The sequence below is a fragment of the Dendrobates tinctorius genome, unplaced genomic scaffold (genome assembly GCF_039654945.1).
Source record: "Dendrobates tinctorius isolate UK_male_01 unplaced genomic scaffold, ASM3965494v1 ptg000032l, whole genome shotgun sequence".
NCBI classification, from domain to species: domain Eukaryota; kingdom Metazoa; phylum Chordata; class Amphibia; order Anura; family Dendrobatidae; genus Dendrobates; species Dendrobates tinctorius.
This window is the reverse complement of record NW_027361700.1, coordinates 14898472-14925880: the sequence shown is the minus strand read 5'-3', so window position 1 is coordinate 14925880 and position 27409 is coordinate 14898472. Positions and strand designations below refer to the sequence as shown.

Below are 27409 nucleotides of genomic sequence, written 5' to 3'. Positions count from 1 at the left end.
TACAATCTTATAAGAGTCCGTCAGGGGGATGAGTGGAAGACAGCGTTCAATACCCCTGAGGGTCACTTTGAGAGTTTGGTAATGCCGTTTGGGTTGACTATGGCACCGGCGGTCTTTCAACACTTCATTAATGATGTCTTCTCACAGTTGTTGGGGAGGTTTGTTATAATTTATCTTGACGACATCCTCATTTTCTCTCGCGACCATGATACACATATAGAGCATGTTAGACAGGTTCTGCAGTTGCTCAGAGAGAACAGGCTCTATGTCAAGCTTGAAAAATGTGTGTTTTTCGTACAGGAGCTACCGTTCTTGGGTTATATAATCTCCGCCTCAGGTTTTAAGATGGACACCGCAAAGGTGCAGGCGGTACTACATTGGGATCGGCCTGATAATCTTAAGGCGCTTTAGCGATTTCTTGGCTTCTCCAATTACTATAGGAAATTTATTAAGAACTTCTCTATGATTGCCAAACCACTGACTGACATGACTAAGAAGGGTACCGACTTTTCTGACTGGTCTGAGCCTGCGGTACAGGCGTTTGAATTTCTCAAGAATAGTTTTGCCTCAGCGCCCATTCTGGTGCAGCCCGATGTCTCCTTACCGTTTGTCGTGGAGGTGGATGCGTCGGAGGTTGGAGTGGGGGCTGTACTGTCTCAGGGCCCTTCTTGGGCCAAGTTGCATCCGTGTGCCTTCTTCTCCAAGAAGCTGTCGCCTGCGGAGCGTAATTATGATATTGGCAACAGGGAACTATTGGCCATCAAATTGGCATTTGAGGAGTGGCGACACTTCTTGGAGGGGGCTGTTCATCAGATTACTGTGATAACCGACCATAAGAATTTGCTTTATTTAGAATCTGCTAAGCGCCTGTCCTCCAGACAGGCTCGCTGGGCATTATTCTTCACCCGGTTCAACTTCATTGTTACCTATCGACCTGGGTCGAAGAATGTTAAGGCAGACGCTTTATCCAGGTGTTTTCCTGGTGGAGAGTTATGTGAAGAGCCGGTGCCTATTCTCCAAAAGGGTGTGGTGGTATCTGCCATCACGACAGAGATTGAGGCAGAGATTGCCGAGGCTCAGGAGGTGGTACCGCCGGGGTTACCTGCTAATAAATCTTTTGTGCCGCTACATCTACGCTCTAGAGTGTTGGGCGAACATCACGACACGGTACTGGCAGGTCATCCAGGGGTTAAGAGCACTCTGGAACTGGTATCGCGTCGTTTTTGGTGGCCTAAAATCCGGCAGGATGTGGCCTCATATGTGGCTGCCTGTACCACGTGCGCACGGGCCAAGACTCCTCGTTCCCGTCCCGCTGGTAGCTTGCAGCCTCTCGGGGTGCCCAGTAAGCCATGGACTGAGATTTCCATGGATTTTATTACTGACTTGCCCGCCTCGGCAGGGAACTCGGTCATTTTGGTAATTGTTGATAGGTTCTCCAAAATGTCACATTTCGTTGCTTTACCGTCTTTGCCCAATGCTAAGACTCTTGCTCTGATATTTATTCGCGAGGTGGTCAGACTTCATGGTGTCCCGTCTGACATTGTGTCTGATCGAGGTACGCAGTTTGTGGCAAAGTTTTGGAGAGCTTTTTGTTCTCGCCTTGGAATCAAATTATCTCATTCATCGGCTTCCCACCCTCAGTCGAATGGACAGACTGAGCGGATGAACCAAAACCTGGAGCAATACTTGCGCTGCTTTATTTCCGACAATCAGGAAGAGTGGTCAGCGTTTCTTCCTCTGGCAGAATTCGCATTAAACCACCATTGCCAGGAATCGTCTCGGGAATCTCCTTTTTTTTGTGTGTATGGTCAACATCCTCAATTTTGCACCTTGCGTCAGGGGTGCTCAGTTGGCGTCCCTGAAGAGGACCAGTTGGGAGCTCAATTGTCGTCTGTTTGGAGGAGAGTCAAGCAGCGCTTGTTGAAGGTGGGTTCCAGGTACAAACGGGTGGCTGACTGCAGACGTGTGCAAGGTCCGGACCTGTGTGTGGGTGATTGGGTGTGGTTATCTACTAGGAACATTAAGCTCAAGATACCGTCACTTAAGTTGGGTCCCAGGTTCATTGGCCCATTTAGAATCTCCGCAGTGATCAACCCAGTGGCATTTCGTTTGGAGTTGCCGGCTGTGTATAAGATTCATAATGTATTTCACAAAGCATTGCTAAAGAAGGTCGTGGGTTTGGTGGATGGTTCCCCCGGGCCACCACCTCCTGTCTTGGTGGATGGCGCGTTGGAATTTGAGGTGTCCAAAGTGGTGGACTCTAGGGTTGTGCGTCGCACTCTACAGTACCTGGTCCACTGGCGTGGCTATGGTCCTGAGGAGAGGACATGGGTGCCGGCCTCTGACATTCATGCTGATCGACTGGTTACTATGTTCCATCGTCGCCATCCGGACAAGCCAGGTCCTCGACATGGTGAGGTTCCGGAGGTCCCTCGTAGAAGGCGGGGTACTGTCATGTCGGACACTGTTCACACCAGGGTGTCCGGCAGACAGCGTTAATACCCTGTTGGGTATTCTGTTCCAGTCGGGATAGGGTTAACCAGGTTGTCATGCTGGCTGAGGGCTGGGCCACGCCCTTGGTCTTTAAATAGTTCGTCCTGACTATGGGCGTCGCCGACTATAGCTTTAGCCTAGTGCTAGCAATACCGGTCAGCAGTGGTGGTGTTGGAGCGTCTGATATCTGGTGCAGTATATCCCTCAGTGGTTCTTTCTCCAATCTGTTATATATATATTTGGTTGCCCTTGCACATTATTGTATTCCCTTGTGTATTAACTGTGTGGTGTTTCTTTTACCCCTGTCCATACGTATTTGTGGGGTCTGGTGTCTGGTCCCCTCACTGGGTGGAGGGTGGTGGGTTCAGCTTAGGGCTGGACAGGAGACAGGGACAGGGTGGAGGCTCAGGGAGGCACACCTTCAGTGTAAACAGACAGGGTTCCCCTAGTCTGAGGGACATCGCAGGGGTCCCGGGGTTTTTGCCTAAAGTAACCTAGGCATACCATGACATTGTGTTGGGGAACACTCGCTTGGCAACAGAATTCAGTCACACAGGAACGATTTTCTCTATTAAACATTCCATGCGGGTTATTATCTACTCATAAAGCACGGTTTATACAACACATACGTAACATATAGTTCATAGTACACAGCTTCCTTCATTTGACAGACATTAAACCCGACAGTCCTCCTCTGACTAGTTACCGTGGATGACCGCACAGTTCATAGTAACCCCTTTTGTTCGAGGTTCCTGGTGCTCCGCTCCATACACTGACCTCCTGTCAGTCCTGGTTTCCAGGTAAGCTGCCTAACTGGGATCACTGTCCCGGACAATGCCTTGCTCACGAGGCCACCATACAGTTCCAGACCCACAGAAGGATGGTAGCTTCCCCAACCCAGTACCCATCACAGGCTCTGCAGATCCTCACCCCATGCTCTTCAGGAATCGAATCCTACTCTCAGGACCTTCCAACACAGAGGCCATTCAGGACCTTACATCACAGACCATTTGACCAGACCTCAGTCACATTATATCACTGTAGCCACCCAAATAGTTAGGGTGTGTGTGTGACTAGCCAGTACCGCCCAGCTCACCGACTAACCCTATAAGCCCCCCTTAAAACTAAACAAACACTTATGGGACTACAGGTCCCAGAAAAACAACATTTTGAGCTTACAGCGAAGAGGACATCCTCCATCTCTGCGACACATACCGGCCATTCACATTGACGCCAGTCACTGTCTCACCATCACAGTTACTCCTATGACTGCCATGCACTCCCATGGCCTCAATACGCCTCCGTGCGTATCCTGAGGAGAACATACAACGCCCCCTAACTGCTTTAGTGTTTTTAGACTTTTTCGGCAGATGTTTCGGTGGTTACTGAAGTACAATTCTAAGCATTTCAAATGTTTTTAAACTTTTATTGACACATACATCAAGTTTATGTAAAGACTCAATATTTACAGTGTTGACCCTTATTTTACAAGACTTCTGCAATTCGCCCTGACATATTGGATATTAGTCAGGCTTTGGCACAGAAGCTGAAGACAAATGTCTAATTAGTGCATGGAGCTCATCATAATTTCTGTGTTTTAGTTTGTCCACTCACATTTTGAGAAATGACCACAGTTTCTCAATTGGATTGAGATCTGGGGAGGTTCCTGGTCATGGACACAAAATTTCAATGTTTTTTTCACCGAGCCACCTAGTTTTCATTTTTGCCTGGTGACATGGCCTCAAACGTGCTGGAAAAAGGTTTTATCATCTCCAAATTGGTCCTGCATTGTTGGGAGAAGTTGCTTGTTATGCCCACAGGGCGTGAAGATGTATAGTGGACTCACTAGACCACTGATGGTGCAGTGGTAGCTGTATACCCGATACACAAGACACAGGAGAATGAGCTTCAAAAACCAAGAATGTTTATTAAAGGAAGCAAACAAACGGAAAAGGTGCCTGAAGGAAGAACCCTCTGGACCATGACACAGAACCACATAGTGGAGCACCGGGCAAGGTGTACCCCTATACAGGGATTCCCCCATCGCAACACCACGTGACCTTAATGCTACCAGACCAGAGGGACGACCCGTACAGACCATATGGAGGAGGTGGCGAGAATCCCGGAAGCTCTGTGTATTCTCAGAAAAGCTGATCTAGACGGCAGAGCTATATGGATGGTTCCAAGAGGAGAGCCTTGGTCTGCCTGTGGTAGAAACCGGAGTGTCCAGAAGGATCCAGGACAGGGAACTGCCAGCAGAGGATTCTGAGGAGACAGAGTTATTAGTATAAAGACAACACTAGCCTTAGCATGCAGAGCTCTACAGTGTGGCCTGAATGGGAGACAACAATCCCACAGAATAAACACGTTGCTCAGGCACCTCCCTCAATGGGAGGATGCATTTTATGCACAGAACATCACAGTACAGACAGCCCTAATAGAGAACAGGTGCCCTGCTGTTTTAAGTATGTGCAGAAAGCTGTGCGCGCCTTCTAAGAGCATTACCAGGACACCTGCCGAGAGGAAGCAGGTTCTTAGCAGAGAAAGGAGCCGCTGATCGTCTGGAGCCACGGACAGGGTGAGTAGTACCAGTGGAGCTGCGAGATAGGCGCTGGTCTCCCTGTGCAGCGGAGACCGAGCCTGCAGCTGAGGGCATGACATTGCTTTTGGAGGATGTTTGAATACCATTCTTTATTCATGGCAGTGTTCTTAAGCAAAATTGTACTGAATTGGATATTGAACCTACTACCGTGGATGAAAAGCAACCTCACACTTGAATGATCTCAGAACGCGTTACTGTTCGCATAACACAGGACTTATTGTAGCGCTCACCTTGTGTTCTCCTGACAGTCATTCTTCCAGATGTCCCAAACAGTCTGAAGAGGACTTTATCAGAGAAAATAACTTTACCCCAGTCCTCTGCCATCTTTGTACTTCCTGCAAAGCTTTTTCTCTGATGAATCCCTCCCTCACCACCCGTGCCTGCATCATACACAGGGACTCAACCTGTGAGGTAATATTATGTCACAGGTTGGGAAGGGGTTAAATGCTGCTGTAAGAGATAATCGGCAGCAGAAGCTAGTTTCAGTTGTTACTATTACAAGGTATATGGGAGCTGCATACACAGCCAGCGTATACCACATATGGACCGGGCTCACCTCCTGAGTTCGCTCCTTACATGCACGCTTTGACAATTATGTACATTACCATCAAAGTGCACAATGAGGTTGAAGGTTTTTTGCAAACACCCTAGGGACTCTTTCTAATTTATAACATATCCTCCATCCAGATTATTGTCCCTATTGTGGGACTCATCTAAAGATGGTCTTGGAGAGAAGGTTGGGGCGGGGCCTAGCTCTTGATGTGAGAAGTCGGGTGGCTGTGTTTCTCTGCCACCATTAGCCTCAATTATCCTGCACAGAGCCCAAACCAGCTAATTCCTTTACCAGGATCAGATGTCTGAAGGTCCCAGGAGTCAGGGGCGAGCTTCTGCCAGACTCAGAGAGACAGACATGGGCCGCAAAAGGCAGAAAGATGTCGGAGCCTGCAGCAGTGCCTCAGTCCAAGATGGTGCTGAGAGAGAGGAGGAGGCGGGAAGAAGAAACACAGCCTTTGCACAGAGGCTGGAAGTCTCAGCCCGGCTGAACAGGTATGTGAGGGGCCTAGAGACAGATGAAGAAGGAAATGGAGGGAGTGAGAAGCACAGAGATGAGGAGGAAGACGATGAGGAGATGCCTGTGCTGAATGCAGAGCTGGAGCAGGAGGAAGAGGGGGATGGTGACACTGTGCAGTTAGCTGAAAGTGCAGATGTAGCAGAGCCCACCCTGCGGGATGTATTCCAAGCTGTCTTATACTGCAAGACTGCCTTAACTTCTCTAACAAAGCAGGTGAATTGCTTGAAAGAAGAAATGGGAGGCATAAAAACATCTATGCAGAAAGTTACAGCCAGATTAACTGAGGTGGAGGACAGAGTTGGTGTAACAGAAGATCACTTAACCTCAGTGCAAAAGACACAACAACAGCAGCACACTCAGAGGATCACGGTAGTAGCCAATAAAAATGATGACCTGGAAAACCGGTCACGTAGGAACAATTTGCGCATTGTGGGCATCCCTGAGAGAGATGAGGGTGCTGACCCCACAGCCTTTATTGAAACCTGGCTGCTGGACAAGTTTGGTGCTGATAACTTGTCGAGAGTGTTTGCGGTGGAGCGTGCCCATCGCGTACCCATGAGACCCCCAGTGCCGGGAGATGGACCTCGCACGATGCTAGCCAGAATCCTGAATTGCAGAGACAGGGACACTATCTTACGAAAGGCTGGAAAGTTGACAGATCTTAACCTGGAGGGCAAACGAATCGAAATATACCCGGATTACTCAGCCGAGGTGCAAAAGTTGCGACTGCGGTATGGCGAAGTGAAGAAACAGCTCCGCTCTTTGCATTTGAAATACTCTACAATTTATCCTGCTAAATTAAGAGTGGAAGCTTTTGGAAAGGTCATTTTTTTTCCCGTCACCGGTTGAGGCTGCTTCGTGGTTGGAGCGCAACCGGAGCAAATTGAGAGAAGATAATGGCAATATGACCACATGACCCTGCTAGACTGATCACTGGACAGGGTTGTGGCGCTGCTTTACTCTGCGAAATAGGAGCGCAGAGGAGGGGGAGAACTCCCCACTGGGATCTACGTATTATGGTTAATTGTTTGACTAATGGTTCGGGACTATGCATACTGTTGACAATATGGCGGAGAGGCTGCCAATGATGGAGGAGGACACGACGCATGTTGAAGTGCGGAAAACTGAGAAGTTGCTCAGGTTCTTTGAGCTCCCACTCTCACGTTGGGGAGAGAGTGACAACTGCAAAAGGGGAAGGGTGGGGGGAGGGGAAGCGGAGAGGGATGGGGGAGGTGGGTGGGGCGGATTTGTAGGGAGATGGGGGTTTTCATGCTGTTTGACCGGGTATGATTGGGACCACAATGTAATGATGTTACTTGATGATGATGGATTGTTCTTTCTAATGCACAATGAGCAACCGTACTGTTCGGATGTTAAGTTGGAATGTGCGTGGTATATCTGATAAGGTTAAGAGGGCGGCTGTTCTGAATCATATCAAATCCTGTGAACCTATGATCGCATGCTTGCAGGAGACACATCTCACTAGAGACACTATGCACTGGTTGTCAAGAGCCTGGATGCTAAAGACATATCATTCTACTTATTCCTCGTACTCCAGGGGGGTGTCAGCAGGCCCGGATTGGTAATATACCGAACCGGGCAGATTCCCGGTGGGCCGGTGGCTCTGAACTAGGAAATGGGCCGCTGGCCCTTTAAAACCTTTAACTAGGCTCTGTGTGCGCGCTCCCTCTCATCGCATGCGCTGACAAGGGCCGCATCTGCCGGCGTCAGTGCGTGAGCGTGCCCCACGTCCGTGACTGTGCGCCGCTGCTGCCCTCCTCAGTGCAGGCAAGCGGGAGAGCTCGTTCCGCACACTGGACCTTGTCAGAAGTTTGAAAAGGCACCCGCAGCAGCACGCACAGGACTCCTGCCTCTCTGTCTGATGCTGGAAAGTACCAGCATCAGAGAACAGTGGAGAGAGCCAGCAGCACGCAGGATTAAAGGTAGTACCTGCCTGTGAGTGCTGTGCTTCCAGGGAGAGCTAGGGAAGCAGCTCAAGCCAGCACGGTGACATCGTCTTCTGCTCTGATCTGCATCGGGGGAGGTGAGGGGACAGAGCTGCTGTGAGCACTAGAACCTGAGGAGCTGCATATGGACATCAGCCTCCTCTGCACCACAGAAGAGAGAGTGTGTGTGTGTGTGTGTGTGCGGTATCTGTAGAGTGTGTGTGCGGTATCTGTAGAGTGTGTGTGTGCGTGCGGTATCTGTAGTGTGTGTGTGCGGTATCTGTAGTGTGTGTGTGTGTGTGTGGTATCTGTAGAGTGTGTGTGCGGTATCTGTAGTGTGTGTGTGTGTGTGTGGTATCTGTAGAGTGTGTGTGCGGTATCTGTAGTGTGTGTGTGCGTGCGGTATCTGTAGTGTGTGTGTGTGTGCGGTATCTGTAGTGTGTGTGTGTGTGTGTGTGTGTGTGTGTGCGGTATCTGTAGTGTGTGTGTGTGTGTGTGTGGTATCTGTAGTGTGTGTGTGTGTGCGGTATCTGTAGTGTGTGTGTGCGGTATCTGTAGTGTGTGTGTGTGTGGTATCTGTAGTGTGTGTGTGCGGTATCTGTAGTGTGTGTGTGTGCGGTATCTGTAGTGTGTGTGTGTGTGCGGTATCTGTAGTGTGTGTGTGTGCGGTATCTGTAGTGTGTGTGTGCGGTATCTGTAGAGTGTGTGTGCGGTATCTGTAGTGTGTGTGCGGTATCTGTAGTGTGTGTGTGTGCGGTATCTGTAGTGTGTGTGTGTGCGGTATCTGTAGTGTGTGTGTGTGCGGTATCTGTAGTGTGTGTGTGCGGTATCTGTAGTGTGTGTGCGGTATCTGTAGTGTGTGTGTGTGTGTGCGGTATCTGTAGTGTGTGTGTGTGTGCGGTATCTGTAGTGTGTGTGTGTGTGCGGTATCTGTAGTGTGTGTGTGTGTGTGCGGCATCTGTAGTGTGTGTGTGTGTGTGTGCGGTATCTGTAGTGTGTGTGTGTGTGTGCGGTATCTGTAGTGTGTGTGTGTGTGCGGTATCTGTAGTGTGTGTGTGTGTGCGGTATCTGTAGTGTGTGTGTGCGTGCGGTATCTGTAGTGTGTGTGTGCGGTATCTGTAGTGTGTGTGTGTGTGTGTGTGTGTGTGTGTGTGCGGTATCTGTAGTGTGTGTGTGTGTGTGTGTGGTATCTGTAGTGTGTGTGTGTGTGTGGTATCTGTAGTGTGTGTGTGTGTGCGGTATCTGTAGTGTGTGTGTGTGTGCGGTATCTGTAGTGTGTGTGTGTGTGCGGTATCTGTAGTGTGTGTGTGTGCGGTATCTGTAGTGTGTGTGTGTGCGGTATCTGTAGAGTGTGTGTGCGGTATCTGTAGTGTGTGTGTGTGTGGTATCTGTAGTGTGTGTGTGTGTGCGGTATCTGTAGTGTGTGTGTGTGTGTGCGGTATCTGTAGTGTGTGTGTGTGTGCGGTATCTGTAGTGTGTGTGTGTGTGCGGTATCTGTAGTGTGTGTGTGTGTGCGGTATCTGTAGTGTGTGTGTGTGTGTGCGGTATCTGTAGTGTGTGTGTGTGTGCGGTATCTGTAGTGTGTGTGTGTGTGCGGTATCTGTAGTGTGTGTGCGGTATCTGTAGTGTGTGTGTGTGTGTGTGCGGTATCTGTAGTGTGTGTGTGCGGTATCTGTAGTGTGTGTGTGTGTGCGGTATCTGTAGTGTGTGTGTGTGTGTGTGTGCGGTATCTGTAGAGTGTGTGTGCGGTATCTGTAGTGTGTGTGTGTGTGCGGTATCTGTAGTGTGTGTGTGTGTGCGGTATCTGTAGTGTGTGTGTGTGTGCGGTATCTGTAGTGTGTGTGTGTGTGTGTGTGTGTGTGGTATCTGTAGAGTGTGTGTGCGGTATCTGTAGAGTGTGTGTGCGGTATCTGTAGTGTGTGTGTGTGTGCGGTATCTGTAGTGTGTGTGTGTGTGCGGTATCTGTAGTGTGTGTGTGTGGTATCTGTAGTGTGTGTGTGTGTGTGTGCGGTATCTGTATGTGTGTGTGTGTGTGTGTGTGTGTGTGTGTGGTATCTGTAGTGTGTGTGTGCGGTATCTGTAGTGTGTGTGTGTGTGCGGTATCTGTAGTGTGTGTGTGTGTGTGCGGTATCTGTAGTGTGTGTGTGTGTGCGGTATCTGTAGTGTGTGTGTGTGTGTGTGCGGTATCTGTAGTGTGTGTGTGTGTGTGTGTGTGTGTGTGTGTGGTATCTGTAGAGTGTGTGTGCGGTATCTGTAGTGTGTGTGTGTGTGTGCGGTATCTGTAGTGTGTGTGTGTGTGTGCGGTATCTGTAGTGTGTGTGTGTGTGTGTGGTATCTGTAGTGTGTGTGTGTGTGTGCGGTATCTGTAGTGTGTGTGTGTGTGTGTGCGGTATCTGTAGTGTGTGTGTGTGGTATCTGTAGTGTGTGTGTGTGTGTGTGCGGTATCTGTATGTGTGTGTGTGTGTGTGTGTGTGTGTGTGTGGTATCTGTAGTGTGTGTGTGCGGTATCTGTAGTGTGTGTGTGTGTGCGGTATCTGTAGTGTGTGTGTGTGTGTGCGGTATCTGTAGTGTGTGTGTGTGTGCGGTATCTGTAGTGTGTGTGTGTGTGTGTGCGGTATCTGTAGTGTGTGTGTGTGTGTGTGTGTGTGTGTGGTATCTGTAGAGTGTGTGTGCGGTATCTGTAGTGTGTGTGTGTGTGTGCGGTATCTGTAGTGTGTGTGTGTGTGTGCGGTATCTGTAGTGTGTGTGTGTGTGTGCGGTATCTGTAGTGTGTGTGTGTGTGTGCGGTATCTGTAGTGTGTGTGTGTGTGTGTGCGGTATCTGTAGTGTGTGTGTGTGGTATCTGTAGTGTGTGTGTGTGTGTGTGCGGTATCTGTATGTGTGTGTGTGTGTGTGTGTGTGTGTGTGTGGTATCTGTAGTGTGTGTGTGCGGTATCTGTAGTGTGTGTGTGTGTGCGGTATCTGTAGTGTGTGTGTGTGTGTGCGGTATCTGTAGTGTGTGTGTGTGTGCGGTATCTGTAGTGTGTGTGTGTGTGTGTGCGGTATCTGTAGTGTGTGTGTGTGTGTGTGTGTGTGTGTGTGGTATCTGTAGAGTGTGTGTGCGGTATCTGTAGTGTGTGTGTGTGTGTGCGGTATCTGTAGTGTGTGTGTGTGTGTGCGGTATCTGTAGTGTGTGTGTGTGTGTGCGGTATCTGTAGTGTGTGTGTGTGTGTGCGGTATCTGTAGTGTGTGTGTGTGTGTGTGCGGTATCTGTAGTGTGTGTGTGTGGTATCTGTAGTGTGTGTGTGTGTGTGTGCGGTATCTGTATGTGTGTGTGTGTGTGTGTGTGTGTGTGTGTGGTATCTGTAGTGTGTGTGTGCGGTATCTGTAGTGTGTGTGTGTGTGCGGTATCTGTAGTGTGTGTGTGTGTGTGCGGTATCTGTAGTGTGTGTGTGTGTGTGTGCGGTATCTGTAGTGTGTGTGTGTGTGTGTGTGTGTGTGTGTGGTATCTGTAGAGTGTGTGTGCGGTATCTGTAGTGTGTGTGTGTGTGTGCGGTATCTGTAGTGTGTGTGTGTGTGTGCGGTATCTGTAGTGTGTGTGTGTGTGTGCGGTATCTGTAGTGTGTGTGTGTGTGTGCGGTATCTGTAGTGTGTGTGTGTGTGTGTGCGGTATCTGTAGTGTGTGTGTGTGCGGTATCTGTAGTGTGTGTGTGTGTGTGTGTGTGCGGTATCTGTAGTGTGTGTGTGTGTGCGGTATCTGTAGTGTGTGTGTGTGTGTGTGTGTGTGTGCGGTAGCTGTAGTGTGTGTGTGTGTGTGTGCGGTAGCTGTAGTGTGTGTGTGTGTGTGTGCAGTAGCTGTAGTGTGTGTGTGTGTGTATGTGTGCGGTAGCTGTAGTGTGTGTGTGCGGTAGTGTGTGTGCAGTAGTGTGTGTGAGTGTGTAATGTGTGTGCAGTGAGGACATTCATTGTATGTGGGCTGGTGAATTTTTTTCGTGCCAGGGCTGCTTTTTGGTCCCAGTCCGGCCCTGGGTGTCAGTCCTAATACACAAAAACACACATTATGAAGAGCTGGAAGTGCATGTAGACAGTGAAGGGCAGTATGTATGGATTGCTTGCAGATTGTTCGGACACAAAATGATTTTAGTGGCTTTATATATCCCTCCACCTTACTCTAAAAAGAAACTACAAAAAGTACTGGAACTGACGGGCAGATGGGGGGAGACTCCGTTGTTGATTATGGGAGATGTTAACAACACTATGAATGATTATTGGGATAAAGTAAGACCGGCAGGTACGGAAGCTGGACAGGACAGGATGACTGCCTTTGGCAAGTATGTAGGGGAACTTGGGCTGGTAGATCTGTGGAGAGTACGAAATGAGGGTAAGAGGACTTTTTCATGTCATTCGGCAACACATGGAACACTGTCGAGGATAGACCTGGCTTTGGGGGATACCGCTATGGACGGGATGGTGGGGGAGGTGGAATACCTACAGAGGACTCTCTCGGATCATGGTCCTATGGTGGTCACCCTTCTGGTGAGATCTGCTCAGAGTCAGAGGGAAGGTTGGCATCTTCACCCGACGTGGCTTAAAGTGGTGGACATGGGTGGCATAACCAAAGAGCTAGAGCACTTCTTCCAAATGAACAAAGGGAGTACTGAGGCCACAACGGTATGGGATGCCATGAAGGCGTTTATGAGGGGACTTTTTATAAGTGAGATTGCGAGGTGTAAGACCAAAACTAAATTGGCAGATCAACAAATAAAGGATGACCTGACAAGAGCGGAGGCAGACATGATTTTGGCGCCAACGAGTGAAGCTCACAATAGACTAAAATTGGCTCAGGAGGCAGTTGATAAACTGCACATGATGCAAGCTGAGAGGAAAAGGGCATTTCAGCAAGCCCAATTCTTTGAAGAAGGAGAGAGAGTGGGTCACTTGTTGGCGGTGATATCTGCGGCACAAAGGGAGTCTTCCAGGGTGTATAAACTGAGAGATCAAACAGGGGCGACTCTGACAGACACAAAGGACATACTGGAGGTCTTCAAGACATATTACATGGCACTGTACACTTCGAGAGCACGGGACACAGAGGGGGATGTGGAGAAATTTTTGGAAGGCATTTCACTACCTAAATTGTCTGAGGAAGATAGGTTGAAGTTGGAAGAACCTGTGAGTGTGGAGGAGGTGGAATGTGCAATACTGTCTATGCCCAATAACAAATCCCCGGGAGCTGATGGTCTACCTGGGGAGGTGTACAGGGAGTTAGTGGAACTGCTGGCTCCGAAATTGAAATCTGTGTTTGATGAGGCTTTAGTGACGGGGCACTGCCGAGATCAATGGAGGAAGCGGTGATAGTAGTTCTGCCGAAGGAGGGAAAAGATCCCATGGATGCGGAGTCGTACAGGCCCATTTCGTTGTTGACAACGGATGTCAAAATACTCGCTAAGATCCTGGCCACCCGGCTCACCGGGGTTGCGCATACCATTATACACGAGGACCAGTCGGGCTTTATGCCTAACCGCTCCACGGCTGTTAACTTAAGAAGATTATTTCTTAATATGCAACTGCCTGCTGATAATGGTGGCAGGAGAATAGTGATGTCATTGGACGCAAGGAAAGCATTTGATAGCGTGGAATGGCAATACTTATGGAAAATCATGGAACTGATGGGATTCGGCCCCGCGTTCATGGCCTGGGTGAAGTTATTGTACTCATCCCCAAAGGCGGTAGTTAAGGTGAATGGAGAACAGTCCGGGATGTTTGACTTGCATAGGGGCACAAGGCAGGAGTGTCCGCTGTCCCTGCTATTGTTCGCGGTGGCAGTGGAGCCCCTGGAGGCCAAGATCAGAGCTGAGAGGGGAGTGGTCGGATTTAAATTTGGGAAGCTGAAAGAAAAAATATCATTGTATGCCGACGACATCCTGTTGTTTTTGGAAAGTGCAGGAGAGACACTGGGGTGCGAGATGGATGTAATTAAACAATTTGGGAGCATTTCGGGACTGGAGATAAATTGGCACAAGTCTTATGTCATGGCTGTGGATAGAGCAATAGAAGCGGAGGAGATAGATGAGAGGGGGAAACAACTCCAGCTAGTATCACAGTTTAAATACCTAGGGATATGGGTAGCTCTTCCACTGTCCCGATTCACGGGTCTGAATTTGGTTCCTCTGCTAGAGAAATTTAAAGGGAAAATAGGTGCATGGTGCAAATTGGCTTTAACGGTAACGGGTAGAACTAACCTGATTAAGATGGTCCTTATGCCACAACTAATGTACGTTTTGCAAAATTCGCCAATATGGCTACCAAAAAAACGGTTTCGGGGCATTGATTCTATCTTCAGATCCTTGATATGGGGCAAGAAGCAGGCACAGATTAAATTTGGAACTCTGCAAAAAGGAAAGGAAGAGGGAGGACTGGCTGCACCAAATCCATGGGTCTATTTCTTGGCAGTACAGGGCCAGCATGTCAGGGGATGGAGAGAGCTCGATTGTGGAGGAGCAGCTCACCGGGTGCTGGTACATGTGACGGGGAGACGCCCACTTATCCAGGGTCTAGAGGATGGTACCTTTAAGAAACTGGGAGCACCATATCCTACCATAGGCATGATTCAGAAGGTATGGGACACCATTAAAAGGATCAGAGGGGTGGATGAGCTGACTAGGTACTCACCGGTGTGGGACAATGAGCATCTGCCGGAACTTAATAAACTGCGTCAAATGGGCAATTGGAAGGCGAAAGGAGTGAGATATGTGTGCCAGCTGCAGAGTGGAACGGACCTGAAGACCTTTGAGAGAGGAATTTGATTTGCCTTCGGTATGGGGGTTTTAATACTATATGCTTTGACATGCTTGGAGGGCACAGTGTAGATTGGGAGCCATGACGGTTCAGGGCGACATTGTACTAGACTTTGTGTGTATGAAGGGAGGGACGAGGGGAGTTATATCGAGCATATATCATGATCTACTACACTCCTATCTGGGGGACAATCACCTCACTGCAAAGAGTAAATGGGAGAGGGAGGTGGGTACCCTCACAACAGAACAATGGGAGGCTATTCTTGAATATGTCCCGAAGATTTCTCTAAGTGAGCAGGCACGGCTCTCCCAATTATATGTAATACATAGAACATACAAAACACCGCTGGTCCTATTCAAGGCGGGCTTGAGGGGAGACTCTAGCTGCCCTAGATGTGGCACAGACCAGGCCGGACTGTTACACATGCTATGGTCGTGTCCGCGGCTGGTGGCATACTGGCTGGTCGTTATCAACAAAATTGAGAGAGCTTATGCATGTACGCTCGACAGGAATCCAGTGCTGTGTGTTTTGGGGGAGGTGGATGGGATACCTGTCTCAGAACATTACAAAGTGGCACTAGCGAGGTTGCTGTATGTGGCACGCAAACTAATAGCACGAAAATGGAAGGATTCGGAACCCCCCACTAGGAGGGAATTTATTGCTCAGACACGTACGGTAATGTATTTAGAGGAAAGCATTTACAGGCGTAGGCATGGTGAAAGAACTTTCGAAAAAATATGGTCCGCCTGGATGGCGGTTGATATGATTGCTAAGACTCTCAAGTATACAAGGCATAAGGAGTATTGGGGGAGGGGGGGATGGCTTTGATTGTATTACTACAAGATATGTGAATTGTTACATGTATATTGATATCCACTGTTTATTGTTTAAAATCTTTTGAAACCTAAATAAAAATAACTGGTTTAAAAAAAAAAAGATGGTCTTGAAGGGCCATATACCATCTTACCTAATACATCGAAAAATGGAACAGGGAATCAAATATCATGCACTACATTACAACCTATTGAAAACTAACAGTAATTCTCTTACTGAGTCCACAGACTCCCATTAAAAAAAGAATATTTTGAGGTAAATCATTGTTGGAATATGTTTGTTGCAACAACTCAATTCCTAACTATGAGTGTTTAGTTGCTAGATTTGTATGCTGTTTATAAAGTTAGAACAAAAAAAGCTCCCAGAGGCTCACACAGGGAGAGAATGTGATTGTATTTCCTGCTTTCCTGTGTTTGTGTATGAGAGAAGCAGCCTGCTGTAGATGCTCAACAGATAGACACAGAAATGATTTATTCCTGATCTATTAAGCTTATCATATATTGTTCCTGTTTGTTCCTGAATAAAGAAGCTCTGCTGTCACACGCTTGGAGAGTATCCTGAGAAATCCACTGCCAACTGGTTATGGGTCCAGAGTAACACAGAACCCCAGAGTAACATAACAACAGGGGCCCAAAGCAAAAGCAGTACAGAGCAAAAAGGAAGATGTCCACTAGCAGCAATCCTGACAATTTCTCAGTGCCAAGCCTCACTAACCAGAACTAGCCAGTCCTGAAAATTCAAGGTGAAGATGCTGCTCATAAGAGAAAGTACCTGGAAATATACTCAGGAACAAGTGCCTCATTCATTACCAGAAATTGTATTCACTAAAAGGTTGAAACAAGAGCGCAATAGGGTCTTATCCGGGTAAAATGTACAAATACTAAAAGTATTATACTCACCTTCTCAAAGAGAAAGTAAAGCCTGTATAGTATGTCAGTCTGCTGCACGTCCAACGGTCCACAGCGGAACCGCACCACAGATCAAAAAGGAATAAATTCTTGGACTTTAAGTGCGCTGCCAGACAGATTCCATAACCACACAAGGTTAAAAAGTTAACCCTTTAATCCCTACGCGTTTCGAAGCATAACGCTTCTTCTTCAGGGGTTGACACCTGAAGAAGAAGCGTTATGCTTCGAAATGCGTAGGGATTAAAGGGTTAACTTTTTTAACCTTGTGTGGTTATGGAATCTGTCTGGCAACGCACTTAAAGTCCAAGAATTTATTCCTTTTTGATCATTCATTACCAGATAATTGGCTAGAGAAGGATCAGAAAGCACAAATCACAATCTCCCTCAGTGTAGATGATAAACAGATTGTGCATATATGCAAGTGTGCAACTGCAAAGGAGATGTGGAATAAGTTACAGAAACTGAATCAAAGATCAAATCTCAGCAATAAGCTTTATCACATGAGAAAGCTGTATCAGTCTAAGCTAAGTGATGGACAGAATATGCAGGACTATATAAGAATCACCCTAGAGATTGTGGTGTGTCTCAGGGGTGTTGGAGAAGCAATTAAAGATTCTCATGTTGCTGCACTTCTACTAAGTGGTCTCCCAGAGAGTTATGATACACTTGTGACTGCACTAGATGCACGGCCAGATGATGAGCTGACACTAGAGTATGTTAAAGGCAAACTTGTGGATGAATTCAAGAGAAAAATGCAGCATGTAAGCAGCAGTAATGAATCCAGAGCAGAAACAGTATTTCCCTAAATATAAGAGAAACTTGTGAATGTTTTGTCTGTAAAAATCCCAGCCACCTTAAAGCAGACTGCAGAATTTGAAAAGCAAGAATGAGTCAGCTTAAAAAGCAGAACAGTCATCAAATGGTTTAAACAGCTGTAAAGGAAGATTCTGCATGTGTTGAAGCTGCATTTAATACCAGTACAGGCCCATTTGCAAAGCATATATGGTGTATAGATTTTTGTGCAAGCAGTTATATGACAAATAACAAGGATTTCTTCACTGACCTTAATGAAACCAAGTCAGAAAAGGTCATCTTAGCTAATGGTCAATATATGACTTCAGAAGAAGTAGGAGACTGCTACCTCCACTGTCCAGTTTCCTCGGCACAAAGCAAAAAGATCCCAATAAAGGATGCTCTCTATGTTCCCAGCTTTGAAATCAATCTTCTGTCAGTAAAAAGCTCACGCAAAGATAACAGCTGCATCATCTCAAAGAAGGGTCACACTCTTGCAGAAGGAAAAATCCAAGATCAACTTTATCAGGTAAAATGCAAAGAAATAGTGTACAGTGCTAGGCAAGATCTGCGTAAGAACTGTATCCATGTCTGGCACAGAGTTCTTGGGCACAGAGACCCAGAAGCATTAAGGAAGCTAGCTCAACTTGCAAATGGTATTGAAATCAACCAGTGTAGTCAAATGATGAAGTGCACTAGTTGTTTTAAAAGGAAACTGTCCAGAAAATCCTTTCCTAAAATAAGCATCACTAGATCTGCACAGCCACCGGATCTGATACATACAGATGTAAGCGGTCAAATGAGTGTTCAAACTCCTAGCAAGAAGAGATATTTTCTCACATTTATTGATGACTACTCCAGATATACAGTTGCCTACCTGCTTAACAGTGAGGATGAAGTTCCACAGAAACTTGAAGAATATCTAGGTGTAGTGTTTTACAAATTTGGAAGCATGCCAAAAGCCCTCCATGCTGATAATGCAATTGAATATCCAAGTGGCAAGGTGCAAACCATTTTGAAAAAGGATGGAATCGTGTTCCAGACTACCATTCCGTACAACCCAGAACAAAATGGCATTGCAGAGAGAAAGAACCGTACTCTCTGTGAAAGTGGAAGAAGTATGTTGTTTGATGCAAATCTACCTACAATGTATTGGGGAGAAGCCATCATGACAGCTTGCTATCTTCAAAACAAAGACCCAGGCAAAGCCACAACTAAAACTCCATATGAGCTATGGAACTGCGAGAAGCCTAATCTGAAGCAGCTTAGGATATTTGGAAGCAAAATGTTTATGTATGGTCCCAAAGAAAAACGTTCCAAGTGGCAATCACATGCAAAGCAAGGAGTCCTGGTGGGCTATAGCAAAAATCAAAAGGGATACAGAATTCTGCACCCAGAGATCAACACAGTAACAATCATCACAGAAGTCGTGATTGATGAAAACTCTGTATCGCTCAAATTCCATGAAGTTACACCAGTTATTCAACCTAAGTGTCATGCTACTACAGTGCAGTATAGCTCAACCTCCACCAGGGGGTGCTGGTGAGGGAAGAGAGGTTGCACACACAGCGTAGCAACACGGAGCAGCAGCACAAGCGCCACCAGGTGGTGAGAGTGGTCAGACGAGCTGAGTCAGAAACAGTCAGGAGCAGAAGTACCAGAGGTCACAGCAGTACACATGGTCAGAAACAAGCCATGGAATCATCAACGGTCAGAAGCGAATAAGACAAAAGTCAGAAGCAGGTCCAAATGCAAGCAAAGTCAAAACCAGGGAGTCAACAAACTTACAGGGAAACACTGAGTTAGGACAGACAGAGGGAATAAACAGACACAGGGCAAGTCAGAGATCACAGCAGGACAAATCAGGATATACCAGAGTCAGATACACATACCAAAGGCAGAACTATAGCTGGCACCACCTGCAGGATGCAGTGGAGCTTAATTGTAAACCAGAAACCAGACTGAGGCTGAGAAAAGTTAACCCCTGAAATGTCCAGACCGGGAACATTGAAAGACAGGACTGAAAACACAGTCTGGATCATGACACTAAGAAGCAAGAACAAGAATCTCAATCACCAAACCTAGATGCCAAAAAGGAATACACTGAAGTGTGAATAAGCTCTGAAGCCACCAAGGAAGACACAGAAGAACCAAGTCAACCTCCAGTCAAGAGATCAGAAAGGCCAAACAAAGGTATCCTTGCTAGATGTCTGTCTTATATGGTCAGAACTCTTCCTGAACCAGAGCTACAGTCATGGCAAGAGATGCAAAAAATGCCTGTCCACAAGAAGCAGAAGTGGATAAATGCTGCTAATGAAGAGATGGAGTCCCTTCACCAACTCCAGACATGGGAGCTTACTGAGCTACCACAAGGAAAAAGAGCTATCGGATGTATGTGGGTCTTCAAAAACAAATATGACTCAGAAGGTAAAGTTCACTCGCAAAGGTATGGTGAAGATTATGATGCTACATTTTCTTCAGTTTTGAAGCAAACTACATTCAGAACTTTAATGTCCATCGCTGCAGTTCAACAGATGACAGTGAGATATTTTGACATGAAAACAGCCTTCCTACATGGTGACATTGAAGAAGAGTTGTACATGAGCCAACCTGAGGGATATTTTAAAAAGGGTGAAGAGCACCTTGTTTGTAAAATGCAAAAATCTGTCCATGGACTTATGCAGTTGGCAAGAGCTTGGAACTCGAAAATTAACAAAGTTTTGATGAATGAAGGATTTAAAAAATCTCAAGCTGATCCATATTTGTATACAAAAAATGTAGCAAAGTAGTGTATGTATGTTCTCCTATATGTAGACGATGTAATCATGCGTCATCAAGATGAAAAAGAAATTGCAAAGCTAGGTGAAATTCTCAGCCAGCACTTTGAGACTAAGGACCTTGAAAATGTGACATATTATTTGGGAATCCAAATCCAGAGAGAGGAAGATGGGCGTTTTCTTCTCAACCAAAGTTCTAAAATTTCTGCAATACTAAACCAGTTTGGAATGTCAGAATCCAAAGGTGCCTCAACACCAATGGATCCGTCCTACTTAAAGTTGGAAGGAGAAGAAGATCTGCTACCCAGCAATGGGCGTTACAGACAAGCAGTGGGGGTGCTTCTGTACATAGAATTGTAGAGTTGGAAGGGACCTCCTGGGCCATCTGGTCCAACCCCCTGCTCAAAGCAGGATTCGCTAAATCATCCCAGTCAGATGTCTGTCCAGCCTCTGTTTGAAGACTTCCATTGAAGGAGAACTCACCACTTCTCGTGGCAGCTTGTTCCACTCATTGATCACTCTAACTGTCAAAAAGTTTTTTCTAATATCTAATCTGTGTCTGCTCCCATTCAGTTTCATCCCATTGCTTCTAGTCTTTCCTTGTGCAAATGAGAATAAAGTTGATCCTTCTACAATGTGACAGCCCTTTAGATATTTGTAGACAGCTATTAAGCAACCACAACTTGTCTGGATATCACAGCCACAGTCGGAATTCTCTGCCGATGTGTAAGCAAACCACGCCAAAGAGACTGGAATGCAATTAAGAGAATTCTTCAATGTCTAAAAGAAACTCAAATGCTAAATCTTAAGATATCTGCATCAGGAGATCTCACTCTCAGAGGTTATGTGGATGCAGATTGGTCTGGAGATTCAAGTGATCGGAAATCAACAAGTAGGGGCGTGGTTTGCAGGGGACGGGAGCAGACCTGCTTACAGGAGCTCCTGCATATCCCCTATTTAACGCTACCTTAGCTAACTTAAAGCTGGAATATTTGACTGGAAAATCTTGTGGACTATGCCTAGCCTTGGGAATAAGAAGAAAGGAGCAGATCCAGGGAAGAAAACTCCTTCTGGGACAAAGAAGTACAGGAAGAAATTCCTGTGGAGGCCTCCCCTCCTCCGGAAGTAAAGTGATCAAGCCTTCGCCTCAGGCTGTGGTCTCCTGCTGTAACCCGGCAAAGCTGGGGCTCCACAAAACACAGCCAGCTTGTCGGACATCAGATCGCAAGATTCCTGCTGTCCCCGTGGCCCCGACATCAGCTAATGAAGATCTGAAGAGACGCTGGGAGTCCACGGTGATTCCTGCTGCCTGGACACTGCGGGAGGGAGCAGGGACCGGTGTCTCTGCCTCTGTGCTGCACGACGGGACTTCATCATCACCTCACTGGAGGCCTTCAGGGGGAAGACTCCGGTATGATGCGGCGGTATTTGTTCCAAGAGCCGCCGGCAGCAGTGGAGGTGGGACGCTGGATGCAGGTACGTAGCGGATTTGGAGAGCGACACCGCTGCAGTGTATGCGGGGGACATCCCCTTCTGATCAGCTGGCAGGGAATCAGTTGGGTGTGCTGCGGGGATATGGGGAGAAAGCCCACTTTCACAAATCCAATAATGAAGAGGAAGGAAATATCAAAGGAAATGACACTATTGATCAGTCTTATGGGATGGAAGGAATAACAATGCAGCCATCAGACATAGCATCTCAGCCTCATAATATTATAAAGAGCAGGGAGGATATTAAACCCCCCTACAAAGGTATAATTAATAGCAGACAAATGAAGGGGTATTTTGAAAATAACAAACAATTGAGCAATTCACTTACTACTAGAGACACATTGCAGTTTGGGAACAGATGTGGATCCTCCATAGCCCCTAATAATAACAGGGAGAATGAACAACAGATTAACATTAAAATAAAGGAGTATTACTCTAATCTGTCTTTTGATGAGGAGGGTTTGGAAAATATTTATTCAGAAGAGATTTATGAAATGTCAGATTCCTCGGAGTATGGGGGGAGTGATTTTTCTAATGAGGTAGAGTCTGATGAAACTTCATCTAATCACTCTTCCTCTGAAGATTCTATTAGATATGGGAATCCTGGGCTCACAAGGAAATCTTTACCTCAACTGAACAAAGTCAATGCGAGTCAAGCGAATAATGCTCATAATTCGCCAATTGACGATATTCCACCTTCAGATAATTATCCAACTGAAATGTTTATGGTCAATATTTGTAAAGCCCTTATAGCATCGGTGGATATTTTAGGAAAGGTTTCTATTGATGGGGGAAATCCTGAAGCTATGGCCGGGGTCACACTAACCGACGCAAAATACAGTCAGTATTTTACATGCGTAATACGGATGAATGGCCCCTAAACAGTGCTCCGTATGTCATCCGTAATCAAGGTGTGGTCGCGTATTTTGCGCATGTAAGCATCCGTATGTAATCCGTATGGCGAGATTTTCTCGCAGGCTTGCAAAATGGACATATAATGGAGCCCTATGACAGGGTTTCTAACAGAAACCAAAGAATAGATATAGACATATAGAATGCATATATATACAGTCATGGCCAAAAGTATTGAAACCCCTGCAATTCTGTCAGATAATACTCAGTTTCTTCCTGAAAATAATTGCAAACACAAATTCTTTGCTATTATTATCTTCATTTAATTTGTCTTAAATGAAAAAACACAAAGAATTGTCCTAAAGCCAAATTGGATATTATTCCACACCAAACATAAAAAAGGGGGTGGACAAAAGTATTGGCACTGTTCGAAAAATCATGTGATGCTTCTCTAATTTGTGTAATTAACAGCACCTATAACTTACCTGTGGCACCTAACAGGTGTTGGCAATAACTAAATCACACTTGCAGCCAGTTGACATGGATTAAAGTTGACTCAACCTCTGTCCTGTGTCCTTGTGTGTACCACATTGAGCATGGAGAAAAGAAAGAAGACCAAAGAACTGTCTGAGGACTTGAGAAACCAAATTGTGAGGAAGCATGAGCAATCTCAAGGCTACAAGTCCATCTCCAAAGACCTGAATGTTCCTGTGTCTACCGTGCGCAGTGTCATCAAGAAGTTTAAAGCCCATGGCACTGTGGCTAACCTCCCTAGATGTGGCCGGAAAAGAAAAATTGACAAGAGATTTCAACGCAAGATTGTGCGGATGTTGGATAAAGAACCTCCACTAACATCCAAACAAGTTCAAGCTGCCCTGCAGTCCGAGGGTACAACGGTGTCAACCCGTACTATCCGTCAGCATCTGAATGAAAAGAGACTGTATGGTAGGAGACCCAGGAAGACTCCACTTCTTACCCCGAGACATAAAAAAGCCAGGCTGGAGTTTGCCAAAACTTACCTGAAAAAGCCTAAAACATTTTGAAAGAATGTCCTCTGGTCAGATGAGACAAAAGTAGAGCTTTTAGGGCAAAAGCATCAACATAGAGTTTACAGGAGAAAAAAGAGGCATTCAAAGAAAAGTACACGGTCCCTACAGTCAAACATGGCGGAGGTTCCCTGGGGTTGCTTTGCTGCCTCTGGCACTGGACTGCTTGACCGTGTGCATGGCATTATGAAGACAGGAGACTACCAACAAATTTTGCAGCATAATTTACGGCTCAGTGTGAGAAAGCTGGGTCTACCTCAGAGGTCATGGGTGTTCCAGCAGGACAATAACCCAAAACACACTTCAAAAAGCACTAGAAAATGGTTTGAGAGAAAGCACTGGAGACTTCTAAGGTGGCCAGCAATGAGTCCAGACCTGAATCCCATAGAACTCCTGTAGAGTGATCTAAAAATGGCAGTTTGGAGAAGGCACCCTTCAAATATCAGGGACCTGGAGTAGTTTGCCAAAGAAGAATGGTCTAAAATTCCAGCAGAGCATTGTAAGAAACTCATTGATGATTACCGGAAGCGGTTGGTCGCAGTTATTTTGGCTAAAGGTTGTGCAACCAAGTATTAGGCTGAGGGTGCCAATACTTTTGTCCGGCCCATTTTTGGAGTTTTGTGTGAAATGATCAATGTTTTGCTTTTTGCTTCATTCTCTTTTGTGTTTTTTCATTTAAGACAAATTAAATGAAGATAATAATACCAAGGAATTTGTGTTTGCAATCATTTTCAGGAAGAAACTGAATATTATCTGACAGAATTGCAGGGGTGTCAATACTTTTGGCCATGACTGTGTGTATATATATATATATATATATGTATTCTATGTGTCTATATCTATTCTTTCTTTATTAAACCTGTCAGTGTGAGTTTACTGTATCGCGCACTGAATTGCTGGATTTGCTAAAAGACACCTGGTGCGTGTTTCTCGCAAGTCACATGTGTGGTCCGTGTGTAATCCGTATTTTTTGCGCACCCATAGACTTGCATTGGCGTACTACGGCCGTAGTATGCTGACAATCGCAGCAAGCTGCGATTGGCACGGACCGTAGAATACGGATGAGAAATATACGGCTGGTGCGAGGGACCCCATAGAGAATCATTGGTCCGTGTCTAATGCGTGCTTTTAGCGCCTCTCACTTGGCCGTATTCCTCGCCAGTGTGACCCCGGCCTAAGTCTGAGACTAACGCTGAGATACCTGACTTTCAGCAAACAAATGGGATTAAGGCTATGTGCACACGTATGCAGAAAATTTCTGCATAAAATCCTGAATCCTTCCCAGAAAACGTGCGTTTTTTTCCACGTGTTTTCTGCGCAAAAAACGCACTTTTTTTGCGTTTTTTTTCGCGCAGTCCTAGACCCATAGAAAATAGCTAAGGCTATGTGCACATGTTGCAGATTTGTGTGCAGAATTTTCTGCACAAAAACTGCATCTCCTCTCAGAAACCGCAGTGTGGTTGTATTGCGGTTTTAGTGCGGTTTTTTTCAATGCGGTTTTGCTGCGTTTTTGATGCATTTTTTGATGCAGTTTCTATGCTGATTTCATGCATTTCTTATGCGGTTTTGCTTGCATTTTTCAGGCTGATTTGTCTGTCTGTAAGCTAAATAACGAGAAGAAACTTCAAAAAAAGAAAAAAAAAATGTGATGTCATTTCCTAGTCCAACCTCTTCTCATCAATTTCCATTTTGGAATCTGCACACACCTTCACCATCATGAGTAGTAACCATGAAAATGAGCGTAGTGAACAACGAAGCACACAGCAAGGCGAAGAACATGGTGAAACTAATGTATGGCTACGCAGGCCACAACGCATCCAGTCTTTGGGAGTATTGCTCAATTATCTGAATCAGCAAAGACTCCAGGTAAGCAACACTATGTGTAAAATAATATTGTTTTTGAGGCTGTAGGGTCGGTAGGCTGAGCTGGGGGGGGTGGTCCCTCGATATACCGCGCAGAGACAAAACAGAGACAAGATGGAGGCAGGTTCTGGGTGCAACAGGTCCAAGTTTATTTCACTCGCCGTCCGCCTGACGGCCTCTGCAGTACACCGCACTTCTCTTCACCTCACGGCCCTCCGTTTCCAGGGCCCGTTAAACACAACGTACTTTCACACTAGGGATGTACATGCATGTACCGTCCCTTCTTCACTCTTTGACGCTCCTGACAGGTCCGTCACTGTGGCCGCCTTAGGCCCGTAAACCAACAGCAATTTTACTGGTCAGGCGTCGTGTCAAATATGGTGTCCCACACCCGGTGTCTCGTCTCTTCTGCGGTTCTTCCTGTCAGGACCACCCCCCTGACGTTTTCTCTCCTCAGTCCCCCTGGTTCAGTTCTCCTCAGAGTGCACAAACTGTCGTAGTCCTCCTGTCACCAGAGCTCCCCCTGGGGACTGGAACTTTCTGGAACCCTCCCTCAGTATTTATACCTTTCCTGGTTCCCTATAACTCCGCCCCCCATGACCAATGGTTTCCTAAGCCCTAAGCTGATGTCAAGTCCTTTGCTTACACTCCTCCCTGCCCTCTAATGGTCAACCCAGGTACTGCACGTCCACTACACTTTCCTAGCTGTTTCCCCACTGTAATAACTGACACCTACCTACACTGTGCAAACCTTTCCTTCTTCACTCTGACAAGTCTGTCCGTCCGTCAGGTCACCTTCCCTACAATGCCTCATCATACATAGTGAGATGGCTAGCGAGATCGCTGAAACAGCTGTTGTGATGCAACAGCGACCTCGCCAGCAATCTCGCTACATGTGACGGATATGGGCGACCATCCCCCCCCCCCAGCTGGATATCGCTGATCGTGCTTGAATGTCCTGTCCATTTTTGGATTGCTGGTGTCCCGCTGGCCAGCATGCATTGCTGTGTTTGCTGCCAATGAGCGACCTCGATGGTGGCGCAGAATTCAGGGAAGCAGGTGTGAGTCGTCAGAATAGCTGCTGTGTGACAAGGTCCCAATGACCGCCGAGGTCGTTACGGATCGCCGTATTTTTGCTGTGTAGTTGAATAGATCTGCCTGTTTGACAGCTTACAAGCGACCATGTAGCGACGTACCAGCGATCTTTACCAGGTCACATAGTTCTCGTGAGCGCCGGATCGTCGCTTAGTGTAACGGGACCTTAGCCCATATTTTTTTTTATCTTAGTTGCAATACTCCTGTGTCGGTGAAGAGCAGCCGGACCAGCAGAGGAGGAAAGAAAACTGATCCGAAGACAAAGACAATTCCTACAAATGTTATGTTCTTTATCAAAAAAAGAATGGTATATACCCCTTATGTTATTGTTCCAAAAATACTACTCAAAAATTTGAAAATATAACTTTATTACAAAAACAATAAAGACTTTATGACCAACATAGTCATTTCTTTTTTTAAATATATAATGTTTCAACAATAATTAATTGGTGCAACAAACAAGACTGTTGCCTTACAAGAAGGAATATGGTCTCACAAACAGATGATAGCAGGTCTGGTGTCAGCAACGCTGAACTTTATGGAAGAGTTTATCATCATGTACCTGCCTTATTGCTTGTCTTTGGCCCGTAAACTAATTTAACATGATGTATTCTGGGCTGTAACCCATGTGTTCAGAGTTAGAATCACTGTAGTACGCATAGTTAATTTTAGGCCGCTGATAGCGTTGGTCATCACGCTGTTGTGGTGGTGGTGGTGGTGGCAGTGGTGGTTGTGGAGGCAGCACTGGTGGTGGTGGAGGCCTTGCCCGCGCACTCTGTGTGGCCCCCATAACAATGTCTAGTAATAATGCTATCGGGGAAGGGTCCTCGAATGCAGACAGTATAGCATTCACAGTTGTCA

At 46.5% G+C, this 27409-nt stretch overlaps 1 long non-coding RNA gene across 1 annotated transcript; it reads left to right on the top strand.

Annotated features, from left to right (window-relative positions):
* Positions 1-4889: 4889 nt before the first annotated feature.
* Positions 4890-27022, top strand: LOC141086432 (uncharacterized). The gene is made up of 3 exons (XR_012231592.1): positions 4890-5071; positions 25174-25456; positions 26741-27022. It is a non-coding gene; the product is annotated as an uncharacterized lncRNA (long non-coding RNA).
* Positions 27023-27409: the final 387 nt, after the last annotated feature.